Genomic DNA, 8,284 nt, shown 5'->3' with positions numbered 1-8,284 from the left:
CAGGAGACAGGTCTTGCATGTATTTTACTAAATTTATCCCTAATTATCCCACATTTTTTATGTTATTGTAAATGGCATTGTTTTAAAGTTTCTATTTCAAAATGCAATTGATAGTCCTTAGAAATAAAATAGATTTTTGTTGCTGATCTTATATCTTGTGACAGTGTGAAACTTTATTAATTTAGTAGCTTTGCATAAAATTTCTTAGAATTTCTACTTTGATGAACATGTCTGCAAATAAAGACAATTTTATTTCTCCCTTTTTAATGTAGATTCCTTTTATTTCTTTTTATTGCCTTATTGCATTGTGTTAGGACCCTCCAGGGCAATGCAGAATGAAAGTGGTGAGAGTCAACTTCCTTGCCTTGTACCAGGTATTAAGCAGAAAAGCATTCAGCCTTTTATAGTTAAGTATGTTATTAAGTTTAAGGTTTTCATAGATGCCTGTATTAGGTTGAGGAAGCTCCCTTCTCTTCCAAGTTGTAGAGAGTTTTTATCAGAAATTATCAGGGTATTAAATTTTGCTAAATGTTTTTTAAAAATCCATTGAGATAATCATATTACAAATAATGCTGGAACAACTGGCCATCCTTATGTAAAAGAATGCACCTCAACCTTAACCTGCATCATTTAAAAAAATTTACTAGAAATAAGGCATAGGCCTAAATGTAAAACCTTAAAACAAACAAACAAACAAACAAACAAACAAACCTTCCAGAAGAAAACAAGAGAAAATCTTTGTGACCTTCGTTTGGAGAAAGTTTTTTTTTTTTTTAAAGATAGGACACCAAACCACAAATCATAAAAAATAAAATAAAATAGTTAAACTGGACTTTTTCAAAATTTAAAAGATATTCCCTTAGAAGACAGTGTTGGGAAATTAAAAACAAAAGCCACAGATGGGAAAAAACATGTGCAAATAATGAATCTGACAAAAGACTGGTATCAAAAATACATAAAGAAATATCATAACTCAATAATAAGATATCAAACAGACCAATCAAAAAATGGGCAAAAGATTTGAACAGATTCTTCACCTTAGAAGATATACAAGTGGCAAATAAAAATATGAAAATATGCTCACTTCATTAGTAACTCGGGAAATGCAAATCAAAATCACAATGAGATACAACTACACAGCTATCAGGGTGGGTTTTTTAAAATGCAACAATACCAATGTTTGTGTGAGGACATGGAATTACTGGAACTCTCACATACTGCTAGAGGGAATGTAAAATTGTACAGCTCCTTTGGAGACAGTTCAGTTATTTCTTATTATATATACACAATTTACCAAATGATCCAGCCATCCCACTCATATGTATTCATTCAAGGGAAATGAAGACACATATCCATTCAAAACTGTACACAAATGTTTATACTGGCTTTAATCATAGTCACCCAAAACTGGAAACTATCCAAATATCAACCTGTGGATGTATAAACAAATTATGGTACATTAATACAATGGACTTCAACTCAGATACAAAAAGGAACTACTGACACAGAAACATGAATGAATCTCAAATACATTACACTAAGTCAGATGGCTATATACTATATGATTCCATTGATATGAGTTTCGAAAAGACAAAAGTATAGGGACAGATAATGGATCAGTGGTTGCCAGGATCTAGGTGCCTGGGGAGAAGGACGGACTACAAAGGGACATGAAAGAACTTTTGGCAATGATGGAAAAGTTCTATAACTTGATTGTCACGGTGGTTACTTTACTGTATACAGTTGCTAGAATTCATAGAGCTGTACATCTAAAAAGGGTGAATTTTACTGAGTGTAAATTGATAAAATTGACTTTAAAACAAAGCAAAGCAAACAAAAAGAACTAAACCTACATAGAGTGCTAAAACTGTATACTATCAAAACAAAGAAAAATAGTCCAAAATTAATCAAATGAAAAAAAGCAGATTCTGTACAAGAGAGCTAAATTAGATAGAAGGCGTCTCATTAACAAAAACTGTACTTCTTTGAAGTATTAAGAGACAGTAACTGTCAACTAAATTATTATTTGAGAGTGAGGGTAAAATAAAGACATTTTCAGATGAAGTCTAAAGAAATTTCTCAGAGACGAATTGAATATATATAATGGATATACTTCAGTTAAAAATGAAACTGAAACTAGAAGGAAAGGGTGAGCAAATAAATCAGGAAACATTGCTAAATTCAAATAAGCATTGAATATAAACAACAACAACAAAAATAACTATTTGTATGGCTTCAAAAACAAAGTGGAACTAAAATACACATGGCAATAAATGACATGGAAGACGAAGGGAAAAAATTGGTGTTAAAGAATTCTATTATTTGAAAGGAGGATGAAGATATTGACTGATTAGACTTTTGCTAAGTTAAGTTAGCATGCTAAAATTTTAAGGATAATGATTAGAAAAAAAGAAAATAGCCGTCCAAATTACTACAGAGGAAAGAGGTGAATAAAGAAAAGTATTTAGACTAAAACAGGAAATGGAGAAAAAGAGGAACAAAAAAGGCAAGGTTAGTAGAAAACACAAAATAAGAGGGTAAGAATAAGTATAAACATAAAAGTAATTACAAAAAAATATAAATGGGTTAAATTTACCTGTTTAGACAGATTCTCAAAATATATTTAAAACATCGAGCTGTATTCTATTTATAAGAGACTAGTCCCAAATATAATGTCACAGGTTTGAAATAAAAGAATGAAAATATTATTATTAGATAAAAATATACATCAAGACAGAATGCAATATTAGAGATAAAGAAGATCATTATTTAATGACAAGAAAATTATCAGGAAGCAATATTAATCCCAAACCCATACATATCTAAAAGCATAGCTCAAAATATATAGACTGTAACTGGAATTTCCGCTCAAAAGATATATCAATGCTACTACTGTATCATTGGATGAAATACTATTGCTATCTTGTAGAAATGGAATGAAGTATTATCACTAAAAGAACTCTAGTCTAAAAAGCAAGCTTTTAAAAGTTTTCTATTATAAGTAAACTCTCTGGTTAAAATAAATGCTATCTTAGACACACACATACATACAAATACTGTACATATTGCTTTATTGTACAAAGCACTTACATTCCCCTACCTCGAGAATCTTCCTGAGATATTTGATACCTAGGCAACTTCTGAAGGTGTTTAAAATGGGGAACTTGACTATATTAAATAATCAAGCTTTTTCCTGTATATCATCTGCCTGGAAGCAAATAATATGTAGATTTCATATGGGACTACCTACATATTCATTAGATACTTCTTAGCTGTTAGTTATTAGATTAGATTATTGAGTTTAAAATTTCATATGAAGAATAGAGGTCATAAGATATATTTATTTTAAAAGGTTATAATTAAGAAATTTAGCAAATTCCTAGGGCTTCCCTCACTTAAGTTGAATTCCAGAATCCTTTGTTTAGGTTACATTTTTCTGAAAACTCTCTCATGCCCTCTGCTGTCCATTTATTGAATATAAATTATTAAATAAGAAAATATTCATGGGCATTTACATTTAGATGGTAAGAAATCTTCTATTAGTTGAATCAGTCTTAGGGAGCAATATATGCTAAGAAATGCTTTAAAATTTTTAAAATTATAAATGTAACATATGTTCACTATTGAAAACACACACACAAAAATGAAGAAATAATTCATTATCTCACTACTTACAGATAACCATTGTTACCAAATTGTGTATTTCCCTTTAGAATTTTTTCTACGGGATATATATTTAAATATAATTTTATGTTAAAATTACTATTATTATTACAGAAATGGGATCATACTAGACATACAATTTGGTATTCTACTCTTTTCACTTAATATTATTGTGAACTAATAGAAAAAATATATATATTGGTCTCTGCCCCCTGGCTCCTGATACAGGGTTCCCAAAACCCTTGTAGTTTCCTGGGTGATACGAATATGTTTTGTTCTAATGAGGGGCCTTTGGGTGGTCTCCTGGATGGCTCCTGGATGAGGGCTGGTCACTGGAAAGAATAAGCCATGCCTAGAAATCTCGGAATTTTTAGCTGTGAATTCCATTCTCTTGAGAAGGTAGAAGGGCTGAAAATGGTGTTAATAATCTATCATGCCTATGTGATGAAGGCTCCGTAAAAATCCCAATAGTTTGGGGTTCAGAGAGCTTCCAGGTAGGCGAACACATTCACACTGAGAGGGTGACGCACCCCAACTCCACAGGGACAGAAGCTCCTGCTCTTGAGACCCTCCCAGACCTCACACTATGTATCCATCTGGCTATTTATCTGTATCCTTTATCATATCCTCTAATAAACTGGTAAATGTAAGTTAAATGTTTCCCTGAGTTTTGTGAGCTACTCTAGCAAATTAATTGAATCTGAGGAGAGGATTGTGGGAAGCTCCAATTTGTAGCCAACAGGCAGAAGTTGTGGGTAACGTAGGGACCTACCACATGCGATTGGCATCTGAAGTGGGTGGGAGCAGTCTTGTGGGACTGAGCCCTCAACCTGTGGGATCTGACATTATCTCCACATTGTTAGTGTCTCAATTGAGTTAAATTGTAGGACACCCAGCTAGTGTCGCAGAGAATTGCCTGTTGTAGGGAGAAGCCCCACACGTTTGGTGACTAGAGTGTCAGAAGTGAATTTTTGTGAGTGTAGCAGTAGTGTGAGAGTAAAGGGGACACACACAGACGGAGAATTGTAGGTTTTCCCTACAATTATATTATGGAAATTTTCCCATATCACTGAATAGTCTTCAAATATGATTTTTAAATCGTTCCATAATATTCCAGATGAATACTAATTTTATATAACTCTCCTATTTTTGGACATTTAAGTTGCTTCAATTCTTTACTATCGTAAGTAACCCTGTAAAACAAAATTCCTTAAACATGTTTTTTTGAATAGCTCTAATTTTATGTTTACGTTAAATTCCAAAACGTACAATTTCCAAGTCACAAATACACATGTTTTTAAGGCAGTTTATGCATATTGCTGAACTGAACACTGGAAAGTTTGTAATAACTTACACTCTCACCAGCAGTATATATGTTCATGACTACAGGAATAGCATTTTTAGAACTGAAGATGTAGAAATAACCCACAAGTAAACTCTAAACAAGGGGGAAAAGTTATCTGTGATCTCCTTTCACAGTTATCTCCTTTCATTTGATGAATAATATTTTTCTTCAAAAATGTCAGGAAGATAGAAAGCCTTTTTGGTAGAGTGGTAAGAGGGCTAGATCTTCTAAGTGGGTAATCTTAAACTTTCTGAATTTGCTTCCTCATCTATATGTGAGGATAATACTTGCCCTGCTAAACAGTGTTTTGTGAGGATACCGAGATAATACAGTGAACATGCTTTGAAAACTATAAAGTCATACAGACAAAAGGTAGTGTAGCCAAGTCTCTTGTAATTTTAATGCCCCTAGTATTTTCGGCAAATAGAATTAAATAATTTAACTCTTAATTATGGGATATAGGTATAGGCTTTAACTAAATGCTTCAGTTGCTTTGGTTGTCACACAGCTTATAGTCAAAGATTAAGAAAGTACGCCAGTCATGTTTTAAAGGACTGCCTGTAAAGCAAGTTCCAGAAGAAATGTTTAAAAATACACTTTGCTTGAGATAACAGAAAAAAATAAACCTAGTTAAGCACAAGACAATAATAGCTTAAATAATGGCAATAGTCACAAGATGTCTAGTTTCTGTTTTTTGCTTTAAAGATAGTGTCACTAACACAAAATTATGAGATATTTTGCAGAATTTTGGTTCTTCAACCCAGCACCCCTTGTTCTCACAATGTAATTTTGTGTTGCTGATTTACTGTTTCTTTGTCAAGCGGAAGGAGATAACTTCAGGGCCACAAGGAGAATTTATATTTGTTTTACAGAAGGAGAGAATGTCTCCAAGGTAGCTGCGACCAGCTGCTGATGCCCAGGACTCTGATATGAAAAAGCCTCATCTATGACTAAAGAATCACAGACTTCTCTCTCAGTTTCCTGGAACTTCCCCTCCCTTACGCCCCAGCGGCATAAAAACTCCCTACTTTGTCTTTTGGGAGAGATGAATTTGAGAGATCTTCCACTCCCATCCTCTCACTTTAACCAAATCAAATAAACGTTTCTCTATCTCCAAGCACTGGTGTCTCATTGTTTTGGCTTTACCTGTGCATCGTGTGCACAAATCTGGATTTTGGAAGGTGATTCTAAAACAGTAATATTTTTATTAGTCATTATTGACATGTGGACACATTTGATAAATACATCATTAGACTTTTAAAAATATCAATAACCTTTTAATATGTTAATCTTAATTAACAATCATTTTCAAACTGATATGATCAGAAAAGTAATTTTTCAGTTTTATTATGTTTACTTCAAAATAGTAAAACAATCATTTTGCCACATAGACAATGAAGGTTCAGTTGCCAATTCCATTTACTTGGTTTGTCTCAGAAAAGGAAAAATACCATAGAAACAAAATGTTCTATTAGGGATTCCTGTTTAATCTAAAAATATTTGGCAAATGTACAACAAATTTGAGTGCACTATCTACTTGCTTTAACAAACGCCTTTATCAAATTCTTTTTCAAAGTTATTCCCTTAGGTTTTCATTAAAAAGACAATTTGAAGATCAGTTGAATAATTACGACCAAATTAAACACAAAGCCAAGGACAGAACTATAATAGTATTCAGTGGGAACTTGGTGAATCTAAAAGCCAGCACCTATTGTGAGCCTTCAATAGGAGGGTGAATAATAAGGGAGGAAAGACTAAAAGACAGAAAGGAGGAAAGAATAACCTAAGAAAACACTGAATTTTTGAAAAGGTAATGGCTAGTAAAAAACTGTGTGACTTGGGCCCGTAAGGACCTTAGCCCAGCTCATTAGGACTCTATTTAACCCATCTCTCTATCACTATAGCTCCCAGTAATTTTGATTATTGCACTTAGTCAAGGGTTTCAGTTTTTTAAGGCATTCAGTTTCTGCACTTGCATTTTATTAAACCTCACTATTTGCAGTGTGTCTTTACTAAGAACTTAGGGAATGATTTGTAGAAAGAGGAAGTGGCACAGAAAGGGAGAGATAAGCGGGAAATGAGGAAATAAATCTTTTCTTTTCCATTTTTTAAATTACCCACTGAATAATAAAAGGTAGAGTCATTTAGTGCAATTCCTCATCATCTTAAGGTTGAAGAAACAGGTTCAGGTGACACACATAAACCAGTTGTGGGGGCAGAAAATAATCACTCCCATGTTCTTCTCATTGCACGATATTCATTCTCTCTCTCTCTCTCTCTCTCTCTCTCTCTCTCTCTCTCTCCATTCCCCCCTCTCATTTTAGCCCTAAAATCGAGGATCATTTGTAGTCAAAGAGATCAATATTGCTGTCAACGCAAGTCCTGATCTCTCAGCTTTTCTTTTAGTAACTTAGAGGCAATGTTATCGCTAAAATAAAAATACAGTACTTTATTTACACGGCAATTTCATAGCCTGTGCACCGCGTTCACGTCCATTATCTGATTTGATCCTTACAAAAACCCTTTGAGGCAAGGAAAGGAAGGTATTATTGACCTCATTTTAAAAACGAGCAATTAAAACCCAGAGACGTCCAATGACTGGCCTACTAGGATCACTTAAGAATCAGAAGGAAGCAGGACTCTAACGCTTATTCCTATATTTGTTGTCAAAGAGGGAGTTCACTCAAAAAGTACCAATCTGGCTCTTTATCCTCTTGCCTTAGAGATCCTCCATCCTAGGGTACCCCGTTCTAGTTTTGTTAAGTTTGGACATAACCACCCACTGATGGTACTCCTAGTTTGCATCTAGTTTTCACCTTTAAAACTGCAGTTTCTTACCCCTTTCCTTGGTACTGATCCTTATTTAGGCTCCTATTTTTCACTGTGGGTTATGGCCTCCAGGGTTTCACTCCAAAGCTCCACCCTCTCCAAAGAAGCCGCGTCCTCGGTATCCAAGGAAACGAAACAACCTTGCCCACTTTGCCCCCTCCGCTCTTTCCATTGGCCAGTTGAATGCCATGTAGATTTTTCTTTCCATCCCTCCAATGGCTAAGGGGTTTAAGGCAAAGAACGCGCGCCTTCCAAGCACAATGTGACACCTGCTCTTACTACCTGCGCATTGCCTCCTGGGATATGTAGTTTCTGGGCTGCCAAGAACCCCTCGCCTTTTGCCTCCCTTTAGAACTACCTATCCCGTAGGCCTTTGCGAAAGGGGAGGTCGGTAGGCTGGAAGTCCAGGTCAGGGTGGATACTTACAGCTTTAAAATTTCAACTTGC

The 8,284-nt window shown here is 34.5% G+C and overlaps 1 protein-coding gene across 1 annotated transcript in view; it reads right to left on the bottom strand.

The window, feature by feature from the left end:
• Window positions 1-7,942, bottom strand: part of CCDC146 (coiled-coil domain containing 146) — a 123,647-nt gene extending 115,705 nt beyond the window's left edge. The window contains exon 1 of the mRNA XM_019655148.1: window positions 7,847-7,942. The gene's annotated coding sequence lies outside the window, so the exon portion shown is untranslated. The remainder of the gene's footprint in view (window positions 1-7,846) is intronic.
• Window positions 7,943-8,284: the final 342 nt, after the last annotated feature.

The sequence above is a fragment of the Hipposideros armiger genome, unplaced genomic scaffold (assembly GCF_001890085.2).
Source record: "Hipposideros armiger isolate ML-2016 unplaced genomic scaffold, ASM189008v1 scaffold_236, whole genome shotgun sequence".
Lineage (NCBI taxonomy): Eukaryota > Metazoa > Chordata > Mammalia > Chiroptera > Hipposideridae > Hipposideros > Hipposideros armiger.
The sequence above is the reverse complement of the archived record's forward strand: the minus strand, read 5'-3'. Positions and strand labels throughout refer to the sequence as shown.